This window comes from Oryctolagus cuniculus, chromosome 5 (assembly GCF_964237555.1).
Source record: "Oryctolagus cuniculus chromosome 5, mOryCun1.1, whole genome shotgun sequence".
Classification (NCBI taxonomy): domain Eukaryota; kingdom Metazoa; phylum Chordata; class Mammalia; order Lagomorpha; family Leporidae; genus Oryctolagus; species Oryctolagus cuniculus.
In genome coordinates, this window is record NC_091436.1 from 44,653,487 (window position 1) to 44,666,435 (window position 12,949).

Consider the following 12,949-nt stretch of genomic DNA (forward strand, 5'->3'; position numbering starts at 1 on the left):
TCACTTAGCGGTTATGTATCTTTTCCTTAGGCATCTTTTCCTCTAGTATTACAATGACTTATGGAAGAGCCCTGGCTCTGTCCTGGAAAATTCATCCAAATATTTTGATTAATGATTCATCAGGTGATTGCAAGATGGTGCATTGATGTTGGAAAGAATGTTCCTTGAGGCAAGCAACTGGTACCAGGGTTAAGCTGCTGCTTGTTTCTTTTCTTTTTTAAAAAGATCATTTATTTATATATTTATTTATTGAAACTCAGGAGTTACAGAGAGCAGTAGAGAGAGGAAAAGAGAGATCTTCCATCTGCTGGTTCACTCCCCAGGTGACTGCAATGGCTAGCCCTGGGTCAGAGCCAAAGCTAGGAGCCAGGACCTCCATCCAGGTCCCCCAACATGGGTGCCAGGACCCAAACCTTTGGACCATTTTCCACAGCTTTCCCCAGGCCACTAGCAGGGAGCTGGATTAGAAGTGGAGCAGCTGGGACTTGAACCGGTGCTCATACGGGATACTGGCATTGCAGGTGTCAGCTTGATTTATTTTGCCACAATGCCAACCAAGACACTGCTTGTAAGGCCTGGGTCTGCACCACGGCTCAGTTTCACCGTGGACACAGATGCTTTACGTAACACTACTACATGGTAGCTTGTAATTAGCCTCACTGCTCAGTTTAATGTTCTAGTTTAATCTGTCCAGTCCTGAGAAGAGGAGGACACTCCCCTTTCTGGCCATTGATTAAAGGATGGACACCTGACCCAGGGGTAGCCTCTGGATTCCTCTCTTGGGATTTTGAGCTAAGATAGAAAGGATAGATAAGGGGAGAAAGGTTAAAGTAGATACGGGCAGAATAGTACAGACAGACCTAAATATTCCTCAGAGCTCCCCAAGGACGTCTGCTCATTCACTCATCTAGCCATCCATTCAAAAACATTTATTGAGAATTAAATGCTACAAAGGTCCCTTTATCTAACTAGCCTGCCTCTGCTGAGGCCTGTTTGACTTCTGAATTTTCTTAAGCTTCTTCTTATCCTTAAAATAAACCTCAGGTTTCCCTTGAGCTAGTGTGAATGTCTTTTTCTTTTTTCAAATAAACTCTGAGATAAACAAAGACAATAGTACCACAGAATTCAGGTAAAAGAGATCATTCTGAACTCTCCACCAAGTTTCAGCTCCATGACTTCAGTATGTTGCCATGACCTCAAACTAAATTAATCAAAACTTGAAGGAAGTATTTGTTGGCCCAAACTGACATTCTCTAAATGTGCACAGGTCACTTTGTTACTTGCACAATGTTTAAGATCTTGTCTGACATAAATGATCAGAGCCTAAATCATACCTGAACTATAAATGGTAATTTCTTTCTTTGCTTCCTGAGCTCAGTCCCCTTCGCACTGCAGAGGGCTAGGAGTGAGCACTAGTTACCAAATCACGTTTTCCCTCCAGCACACATCAACATAGCAGCACTGTTCAAGGCATTGGGATTCCCTGAGACAGAGAAGACTGTAGCTATCAGTTGTTGGTCTACGGTTTCTATTGGGGTTCTAAGGCAAATCTTTTAATAAGGTTTAGGCCTAAAGACAGGTTATCTGGAAATATCCCTGTACACACACAGGGAAAAGCCCAGGGGTCCTAGTTAAACCAGAAAGCTGGGACTTCCCTGCAATTGCGATGAGGATTTCTGGAGAGGCCAACCAGGAATTTCCTGCAGGTGAGGGAACAGGGCCAGTTTCCTGGTCTCCTGAGTTGCCTGTATTTGGGAAGATGAGCCAAGACCCCACAACCATGGGCTTGTTTTTAGAGGCTGAGCTCCACATGCCTGGCCTTTAACAACAAGGGTCTCCTGATAGCACAGACCAAAAAGAACCCATGGTTCCCTTTGGGTCACATCTCCATAGGTGGTAGCCAAGATTTGGCTGTCTCAAAGCTGTTGACAGGGGTTACTAGGGCTTAAGCCTGAACCCAAGAAACTAAAACAAGTTAAGCTATTTTCCAAGAAATGAAGTAGCCTGACACAGGTCTAAAGTCCAATGTTGGAATTCAAAGTGTGTCTGGGAAATAAATCAAGCTTCTCTGTAATGTTGTCAGCACTGGTGTAGCTGTCACACAGCACTTTATCAGCACCTGGACCACTCTCAGGCACTCACTGCTCTGTCCTGTGTCATGTCTATTTGGTGACATGTCCTGTCTACTTCCCAGAATGCACAGAATAACAGAAAACCTGTTTTGTTCACCCTGGCATGCTGAATATTTCCTAACATAATGATGGAGGGGCAGATCACAGCTAAGGGTGAAATGCACCTGTGCCTAGAGTCACTGATGAGAAAATATTCCCAGAAAGAGAAGCCCAAGATCAGTCACCTGAACATCACATTAAAGGCTAACAAAGAGTATCAGACAACTGTAGAAGCTCAGGAGATTGCAAGGGTGACACCCCCTGCTTCACCAACCCCTCTGGGAACTCTCAGTCCTTCTTATAGAAACAGTTTCTTCCATTTTCTTCTTGAATTGGACAGTGTCTGAGAGAGAGAGAAGTTTCTCTCCTCTTGCCCAGGTTCCAACCCCTTTTTCCTCTCATACAGAAAACAATCTTAGGGAGTCGATGACTTGGCACCACAGGTTAAGCTGCTGTTTAGGAAGCCTGCATCCCACATCAGAATGCCTGGTCCAGGATCCTGCTACACTACTTCCCATCCACTTCCTACTAATAAATCCTTGTAGGCAGAAGACTATGGATGAAGTGCGTGGGCCCTTGCTACTCACATAGGAGACCTCAGTGGAGCTTCAGGCACTTAGCTTCATCCTAGCCCCAGCTCTGGGTGTTGCAGACACCTGAGCAGTGATCCAGCAGATGGAAGATCCCTCTCTCTGTGTCTCTGTTGCTGTGCTTTTCAAGTAGATGAAAATCAGCATTTTATTTTTTAAAAAAATATCTTAGACAAATCGGGATGGTCTTAGTTGCTCTCTTATGGTACTTGACATTGAGAAAAGTTAGTGAGGGACCCCCAGATCCTCAGCTGTAACCAGTCAGCATAACAACATACCACTCCTAAACTGTACTGGGTTCCTGTCTCTGAATCATGCAAAATATATCCTGAAACCAAGAAATCAGACTTGTATGATGGCTGTCACTCCTGCAGGAACTTTCTCTCAGCTGCTCGATTATTTTCTTAAGGGAGGAAATAGAATATATGTGTTTTTCTTTTTAACCACGTGCTATCCACCAGGTGTGTTACTTTATCTTCTCTTGTTTCATCCTCCCCAGAAGCACACTGGGAAGGTGGCATCAAGTACTGTAATAGGTCTGAGATGTTACCCAACTTGAAAGTTAACAAGTTTGTTGAATTAATTCCCTAAGGTGAAAAAAAGTCAAGATTATCAAGTCTTCTTGGTGTCATTTGTGTATTATCTATGCCATTTGTCTAACCCTTTTAATTTTTGTCACTATGAAAATGATTCAGGCTTTTCCCTATATACTCAGACTACTGAAATGTTGGCTAAATTTCATCTCTCTGCTTGCATTCTCTTTTCCCACCACTAAATCTACACAACACTCGAGTTAGTATTTTGAACACATTACTGTCAGCATGTCAAAACCCAGCCAAAAGACAATCAATCAATAGACAGATCTCAAGCCCAAATCTGAAAATTCTTATGCTAGCTTTCAAAACCTTCCATGGCTGGCTACAAGTGATGATTCTAATCAGATTGCCCATGATTTTCCCACCAAAGCCTCTAAACCAGCCGGACTGTCATATGCAGTGTTCCTCCATCATGTTCCATTCATTCCAATGCTTTTGTGCCACTTAACTCACTCCCCAAAGCCTCTCTCCTCTTACTACCCGGTTTCTCTTCTAAGAAACCAAGTTACTCAAAACACTAGAAGAACAAGTGTCATATTGTGTGCCTTAATTTGATCTAAAATGTTGACTTTTTTTACCATATACCAAAATATGTATTCTACTATATATTGTATATAGTATAAATATCATTAAAAGTTGCATTATAAATTGTACTGAGACACATAAAAATACATATTACTGTAACTGCAGTTGAAGAAGTTTCTGATGCAAATGTTTCAGATACTGTCCTGTAAACATGTATTGTCCCTATTAGAGAGTGCAGAACACATGAGTCACCATTATTAATAGTACTGTTTTCTAAAGCTGTGGTTTCATTTAATAATATGGTTAGAAACAATTATATCTGTTATGCTCAGCTTGAGAGTTTCTGATCAGCTGAATAAATATTTTTATGCCTTTTACTACCATTTTATTTAAAGATGCTTCTGAAATAGTAGAATATTAAATCCTTATACTTTGTCTTTCTGGGTATTGTAAAATACGCTATTTAGATGACAGTCCAAATTCTTACATACTGATTAAAACTAACTCTAATGTGAAGAAAGGTTTGTGACTGGCCAAAATCTAACTTTGGCTAAAAAAGGAAGTGACATACTATTAAATAAAGTGGTCAACAAATATAAGGAACCATTCCCTTCCACTTCTCATTCACTCATATGTACAATGTGACTGTCTCCTTACTGCAGAAGGAAATATATTGATGTAAAATTCCTATGTTAGCTGTGTATCATAGATGTCACCAAGATTCAACAGAATTAAAATTAGCAGAAAATATGGGATATCCCATGGATAACCAAATACTACACAGTTCCAGTGTTCAAGGAACTCAAATCAGTTCAACGTTTCCAGGGTAACATAGGCTTGTTTTTCACTTCTGTGGCCAACATCTGATCAGTACTCTAACACACCTCAGGATAAGACTCACAAGCAAGCCTGGATTGGCCTCATTTATCCAAGGCTTTTTGGTTGCATGATCAATCCATTCCCACAGGATGGTCCTGTCCTGAAGGTATTGCCAGGCATTGGAGTGATGGGCAGGGCCTCTTCTGTGGCTGCAATGATACTGCCCAGATCCATGAGAGTGGCTTACTTCAGGATATCCTTCATTTGCTGGACTTGCTAGCGAAAATGCCAGTGCATCAGGACTCACCTTTAACTACAGTGTAAGATCAGCTAGACCTCCAGGCTGGGATCCTCAAAGTGGGCGCATAGCTCAGAGGTATCATATTCCACCCTATCTTCTGTGGCTTTTTAGGTCCTGAAACTTTATTATGCCATTTCACACCATAGTGATCAGCCTCTCTAATGATACTTTCTACTAACAAGTCTCCTGAGAGACTGAATTGCCTAGTAGACCGAATATCTTCCATGGCAAATTCTGTGCTTTTCACATTCTCAGAATGAAATCTGCCTGACAAACCAAAAGAACAGCAAAAGATTATGTGATAAGTACTGTGAAGAATAGGGAAAGCTGGATGATTTCAAAATATCCTAGCACTTAATGTGCTGTATTTTAATTGCATGATTTGTTGCCTTTTTCTTCCTTTAGATTGTAAAGTGCTTTTTCTTTATATCACCACTGCCTTTTTTCTAGTAAACACTCTATAAATATGTGTGCAATAATTTAATTAACCATCATGGTCTGACACATTCAATGTCTATAAACTCATTCTGACACTCATGCAAGGGGTCCTCTCTCTCCTTGCAGCACTGAAGATGAAATGATCAAGATGTTAGACCAAGGCAATGGGCATTGATAAGGGCAGGAAATAATATGTGACAGAGATGCCACAATCGTCACACATCAGTGCCATTACTCCATTCTGGTTTCAGTGCATTGACTCCTTCAAGGACTACAGTAAGCCAGAGGCTAGCTTTCATTCTAACAGCATCCTGCTCCAGTTTACATTTGAATAGTTCCAGATGAAGCAAACCCTAAGTTGTCGCTTTCTTAGAAAAGCCACACGTAAGCAAGGTGAGAAAGGTTAAGATGAATCAGGCTCCTCACGACGTGATGGTGACCGTAGAAATGTTAACCCCATCTGGCAACTGAAGGCAGCTACAGCAAGATTTTATCCGCTCTCTGGACAAGTTGAAAACCGATCGACAGGTATTTCTGCGACTGTCTATGGCAGAATGGTGTCAGTCTTCAAGTCACCACGACATACTTGTGTTCTGTTTTCCAACCTCAGTATTGTTGTTTAGGACACATCAACAAAAAGAAAGCTTTACTTGATAGTGAACATTGTAGACGATCTTTAAAAACTGTTTTAGAAGTAGGTCAAGGGAATGAGCATAGGAAACATCAGGTTTTCTGAACTGAAAGCCAGAAATAGAGAAGCTTAAGATCCTTACAGACAGGGTGGTAGAAGTGCTCCTCCAGGGGCTGCTTCTGAACTTCACTCCACTGGGGGGCAGCTTGAATCACAACCAAAGAGTGAGCAGCTCAGACCAGGGCTTTTATTCCTGACATGAGGCCACATGACTTCATTTGTTGTGTTTTAGCTCCTCTGTCATCACTCTCAAAACCACAGAGCAAAACACTAAGCCAATTAAAATATACAAAACATTTTTCACAAATGTCAGCTCGTCCAAACTCCTACATTCCAAATAGAAGATTAGGGCATTTTGGACATTTCTCCCATTTCAAACCATTCCTTGTTACTCTTAAAAGGCACTGTTTGACACATGCAACCTAGGTTGCATATTGGATAAGATACAAGTCACACCAAAACAACCCAAAAATAAACTCATAAAAATACAACAGCCACAAATTTGTGAACAAAAACTAAACAAACAGTTAAGACAAAACAAAAAAAAATTTATGGACCTGACCGATGGACTCCAGGAACTTCTTTCTCTGAATAAACTCCCACATTGCATGAGGAAAAATAGCTAAAAATATTGCAGGAATAGGTAGAGACAAACCAGAAAGAGCTGGGCCAACCAAACCTTCAAATCATCCTCTTCTCTGCCTCCCACCCTCACATCACAACACATCCCTCACACACACACATACACACACTCATTCACGTCAAATTCACCTCTCATGGAACTTGGAGAAAGAGGCTAAGCCTGACAAAAGATAAACCTCCAAATGTAACACCAGGCCATACATTTGTGCCCTAAGCAAGAGGGGAGACAATCTCACTATGCTAAAGGCAAACTTCTGGTTAATGCATTATTTTGAATTCAAGCTCATTAATAAATATTAACACCTGTTCCATTTAAGAAGAAAAGTCCTCGGCCAGCGCCGCGGCTCACTAGGCTAATCCTCCGCTTTGCGGCGCCGGCACACTGGGTTCTAGTCCCGGTCAGGGTGCCGGATTCTGTCCCGGTTGCCCTTCTTCCAGGCCAGCTCTCTGCTGTGGCCAGGGAGTGCAGTGGAGGATGGCCCAAGTGCTTGGGCCCTGTACCCCATGGGAGACCAGGAGAAGCACCTGGCTCCTGCCATCGGATCAGCGTGGTGCACTGGCCGCAGCGCGAGGGCCGCGGTGGCCATTGGAGGGTGAACCAACGGCAAAGGAAGACCTTTCTCTCTGTCTCTCTCTCACACTGTCCACTCTGCCTGTCAAAATAAATAAATAAATAAATAAATAAAATAACAAAAAAAAGAAGAAAAGTCCTCATCTTCTTCCTCTTCTCTTCTTTTCTCCTACCTTCAAAAGTAGACTTGAGAACTGTATTCTCTTTCATTTTTAAAAACAGATATATTCTTTATCCATTTATTTGGCTCCCTGAGTCTTCCTGAGACACCCAAAGTATACCCAAGGGCTGTGGGATCTTTTTTCACCTGCCCAGCCCCTGAGGGAGTGAGACAGACACAGCTGGACATGCAGTCGGCTGCAGTGGACAGGCTATGTGACTCTGGGTCGTTCCTTGAACGCTCACCCATCTTTATGAAGTGCTATGTTCAGAGCTGGTTCAGGGAAAATAGTAAAATCATCTCCTTGTCAATGGAAGACATTCACCATGAACACAAAGTGGAACAAAATGTAACTCACCCCAAGGCATACTTAAAGAAAGGGGTAGATAGTAAGAAAGAGATCTCAGGCAGGCCCGAGTTTTTAATGCTCTCTAGTCCTTATTCAAAGTCAAGGCTGTGATAAGGACTACTGTGTGATGCCACGAAGCAGTCATCAATACAGACGTTGACTATGGGTACTGCAGCCAAACCCTGAAAAGCATTGCTCAGAGGCATTGACAGTTTTCCCTTGACTTTAAAGGAATTAGTTCCTAACACTCACCTTTCTCCAGTTACTCTGATTAAATCTTTAGAATTTCCAGAAGCTTTCACTGACAATTCCAGGAAGAAATCCCCTTTCCTTCTGAAACCTAGCTAAGAAAATAAATCCTAAAGAAAATGGAAATATGTGGTTTCTGAACTATGAAGTGTTCATCAAGAATAAAATGTGGGGGCCAGCGCTGTGGCAAAGTGGGTAAAGCTGCGACCTGCAGTGCCTGCATCCTATATGGGCTCTGGTTCGAGTCCTGGCTGCTCCACTTCCAATCCAGCTCTCGGCTATGGCCTAGGAAAGCAGCAGAAGATGGCCCAGGTCCTTGGGCCCCTGCTCCTATGTCGGAGACCTAAAAGCTCCTGGGTCCTGGCTTCGGATCGGCACAGCTCCAGCAGTTGAGGCCAATTGGGGAGTGAACCAGTGGATGGAAAACCTCTCTCTCTCTCTCTCTCTCTCTCTCTGCCTCTGCTTCTGCCTTTGCCTCTGCCTCTCTGTAACTTTGACTTTCAAATAAATAAACAAATCTTTAAAAAAAATAAAATGTGGAAGAATTAGAAAAGTTCAAGTCATAAAAAAGAAAATGCAACAGCCAAATGAAATAGGAAAAGACAATTAACCTCACTGCTAATATGGGAAATACAAATGAAAATCACCAAGATATACTACTTTTTTATCTGAGTGATTAGCAAAAATGCAAAGGTGGGATATTAGCCTGTGTTGGCAAGATTGTGAAGAAATGGATTCTGCAACACATCCTTGGCTACTGCACTGAGATTGGAGAGTCTTTGACCCTGTGATTCCACTTCTGAGAATCAATCTTATGGAAAAAGGGGAGTGAACCTAAAAAGATCCCCATAAAATATCTACTGCAGCATTGCTGGTAGCAGTAGAAAACTGCAAAAACCTGAATGCCCATCAAGAGAGCAACAATTCAAACAAGTACAGGATACCCACATTGCACACTATTTTTCAGGTATTAAAAGTAATTTTAAAATAAAAAAATAGGGGCAGATGTTTGGTGTGGCATTTAGGAAGCTCATATCTCATATCAGAGTGCCTGCGTTCAAGTCTCAGCTCTGCTCTCCATTCCACGTTCCTGCTCATGCTGACCCTGGGAAGCAGCAGGTGACGACTGGAACACTTGGGACCTGCCACCCATGTGGGAAACTCAGATTGAGTTCTTGGCTCCTGGTATCAGCCTGACCCAACCCGGCAGGCATTTAAGGAGTGAACCAGCAAATGGGAGCTATCTCTCTTTCAAATAAATCAAATCAATTAATAAAAATATTTTTTTAAAAATGAAAGATTACCTGGTATTTAAAAATTATAAAAACATAAAATAGAAGTACTAGAAATGGGAAAATAATAATGAATTCCATTAACATATTTTGACCAGGAGGAATTTTCATTGAATACTTTTTTTTTTTTTTTTTGACAGTCAGAGTGGACAGTGAGAGAGAGAGACAGAGAGAAAGGTCTTCCTTTACCGTTGGTTCACCCCCAAAATGGCTGCTGTGGCCAGTGTGCTGCGGCAGTCGGACCGCGCTGATCTGAAGCCACGAGCCAGGTGCTTCCTCCTGGTCTCCCGTGTGGGTGCAGGGCCCAAAGACTTGGGCCATCCTCCACTGCACTCCCGGGCCACAGCAGAGAGCTGGCCTGGAAGAGGAGCAACCTGGACAGAATCCGCCCCCCCCCCCCCCCCCCCCCGCCCCGACCTGGACTAGAACCTGGGGGGAGGGGGGGCGGTGGCCATTGAATACTTTTTATTTTAATTTTAATTAGTTTTTAACAGATTCAATGTGATTGGAAATACAATTCTAAGAATATAAGGATATTCCTTTCTTCCCTCCCATCCTCCCTCTCCCCCTCCCTCTCACCTTCTTTTTCTATTTTATTTTTTTAGTTTTTGAGATAACATATTTTAAATTTTCATTACAGTAAAAAGGCTTAATACCTCACCAAATAAGATGTTTAACAAGTAAATAGCAAAAAGACCCTAGCTTAGTAGGAATATAGACAATGGCTATAAACAATAATTGAATGGAAAAAAATGACCATTTCACCCATATACAGTAAATTTTAAAGTAATTACAGATCATTAAAATTATAGTAGTATAGTATAGCATTCTTAACCACTGGTTTCACAAAGGTACAAAACAAAATTTTACAAAATTATATTTGTAGCAATACTAATACATATACTTTTTTTCTTTTTGCTTGTTTTTTAAATTTTTTAATTTTAGATTGTAAATATAAGGGAGAATATGTGATGTTTGTCTTTCTGGGTCCAGCTTATCTCACGCCACATGATGTCCTCCAGTTGCATCCATTTTGCTGCAAATGGTAGAATTCATTCTTTTTTTTTATAGCTGAATAATAGTCTATTATGTATATATACCACATTTTCTTTGTCTATTCATCTGATGTTGGACACCTTGGTATATTGCTGAACTCAAAAAGTAAGTTGGTGAGTCATGATTGCACATGATCTACTTGGAAGAGGAAGAAAAATACCTTCATATGTAAACAGGGTTACCCAAGCATTTGTATCAACACTGAGGAAGGTGAAAAGGATGCACAGAAAACTGTTGATCCTGGCTACTGCAACAGTTGACACTGGACAGGGAGAGGAAGATGATGAACTCTGTTCCCCATTCCTCTGTCACTGGACTGTGACAATAAGCACAATTGTTAAACAGTTCTTAAACTTGTATTTTTAATTAAAAATTTAATATAGACAGATACAAAAGGATTACAGAAGCTGAAAATCTTATGGCAAGACAAAAATACTCCATCTAAGTCAGTTTTGATAAATTTTGCTTATTTTCAAAATATCCAGAACATGGGACTAGAGGTGCAGGAGCCTCATGCTGACACGTATTCTTCACAATCATTATCAAAAAGGAGACCTTTCCACCATCTAACTCAAATCACTCTCTCTGCCATTGTAGCAAATGCCTCATTCTGATTCTGCTCAACCAACAATTATTGTTGCCATTCTCTTTGGTGGGATTGGCGGAGATGCAAATACACAATATCACTGGTGAGTTATTATACTTTAATGGGATTAACTGGGATGCATTGCAAAACACTGCTGAAGTAGACAACACCAAAAAGGTGGGATGTGTTAGACATCCACAAAAACAGGATGATTTGTGTACATTATGGTAAATCCAATAAAGGAATATTATGTGTCATAAAACATCATTTTCCAGAAAAACAATGAATAACAACATAGAGGTCAAAACTTCATGTCAATTTTAAAATAAGTAAAATTGTGGTTTCAAATTTTATATCAAACATTATATGAAATGCATGTCTTTTTTCAACACACAGAAAGAGACCATTAGGAAAATATTCACAACATCCTTAACAATCAGTATTACTGGGAAGTAGACTCATGGGTGATTTTTTTCATTTATTTTTAACTATTTTCCTGTATTTTAAAAATTTTCTATAGCAATCATATATTAAGAAGAAACAGGCCAGCGCCGCAGCTCAATAGGCTAATCCTCCACCTTGCGGCACCGACACACCGGGTTCTAGTCCCGGTCAGGGTGCCGGATTCTGTCCCAGTTGCCCCTCTTCCAGGCCAGCTCTCTGCTGTGGCCAGGGAGTGCCGTGGAGGATGGCCCAAGTGCTTGGGCCCTGTACCCCATGGGAGACCAGGAGAAGTACCTGGCTCCCGGCTTCGGATCGGCGCGGTGCACCAGTCGCAGCGCACCGGCCGCAACATCCATTGTAGGGTGAACCAACGGCAAAGGAAGACCTTTCTCTCTGTCTCTCTCTCACACTGTCCACTCTGCCTGTCAAAAAAAAAAAAAAAAAAAAAAAAAAAAAAAAAAAAAAAAAAAGAAGAAGAAGAAGAAGAAGAAGAAACAGCATATCCTCCTAGATTGAGTTCCTTGGGCTTCTAAGTGAAACCTGCAACACCTAATGAGAAGCTGGCCTGGAAATCTCCGTAGAGCTTCTGCAGACTCTTCTCTGGGTGTGAAATAAAATAAACCCCTCTTAGACCAGCAACCCAGGAGCCCCTCCACACTGGATCCTTCCAGCCTTTCTCCACTGGGTAGCCCATGCTCCAGCTTGTGGTTTGGGTACGTCCTGCTGCCATTCCTCTGCTCATGCTCCTCTCACGAATCATGCCTTTTCCTACCATCTTCATGGGTCCCAACTTGTTCATCCTCAAAACCCAAGTCACATGGTTCCTACACTGTGAAGCGTTCCTCTGAAACAACTTCTTCCTCGTGCAGGTCGTAGCCTTGACCGCTGGTTCCACTTTAGCACCTGATGTTAGTGCCTGTGAGTCCCTACTTAGAAACAAACACTTCCAGAGCTGACACCGTCTTAATCGGTCTAGACCTTCAGCACCTAGCACAGCCATGGCATATAATAGGTGCTAAAAAGTGCTTAGCAAACAAAGGCATACAGTCGAGTAAAAATGAAGTACAATTTTATATCCTGTGAAATCACCCAAAAATCACCAAGGAAAAACAGGAAACATCACTGGATCAGTGAGTTCTTCCTGAGCAAAAATGTCACAAAGCGTAAAGAAAAGAAGCCATCTCACAAGCTGCAACTGAAAAGTCAAAATCAAAGGTCCATTGTCTTTCTTCTTTTTTTTTTAACCCATACTCATCTAAGATAGGGTTTTTATATGCGCAAAAGTAAAAAGAATAGATGAGTCTTTTCAAGTGTCTCAATCTTTCAGTGATAGCATTGAGAAATTATTAAGGATTGTGTGCATTTCTTGCTTATAGTCTTTTTCTACAAATAGAAAATATATATGGTGATCCATCCACTAAGGAGACATCACCAAAAATAATGGATCAACATGGAAAACAATGAGTCAA

At 41.4% G+C, this 12,949-nt stretch overlaps 1 protein-coding gene and 1 long non-coding RNA gene across 18 annotated transcripts in view; one reads left to right on the forward strand and one right to left on the reverse strand.

Moving 5' to 3' along the window:
* Positions 1-12,949, reverse strand: part of TPD52L1 (TPD52 like 1) — a 96,212-nt gene that overhangs the window by 36,757 nt on the left and 46,506 nt on the right. Inside the window, exon 1 of one of the 17 annotated variants that reach the window (XM_070073633.1) lies at positions 6,214-6,277. The exons of the other annotated variants lie outside the window; for them this stretch is intronic. The gene's annotated coding sequence lies outside the window, so the exon portion shown is untranslated. Of the gene's footprint in view, positions 1-6,213; positions 6,278-12,949 lie in introns of those variants that run through there. 17 annotated transcript variants of the gene reach the window in all.
* Positions 1-12,949, forward strand: part of LOC127492971 (uncharacterized) — a 43,152-nt gene that overhangs the window by 4,361 nt on the left and 25,842 nt on the right. Inside the window, exon 3 of the long non-coding RNA XR_007922841.2 lies at positions 11,048-11,139. This is a non-coding gene — a long non-coding RNA (uncharacterized lncRNA). The remainder of the gene's footprint in view (positions 1-11,047; positions 11,140-12,949) is intronic.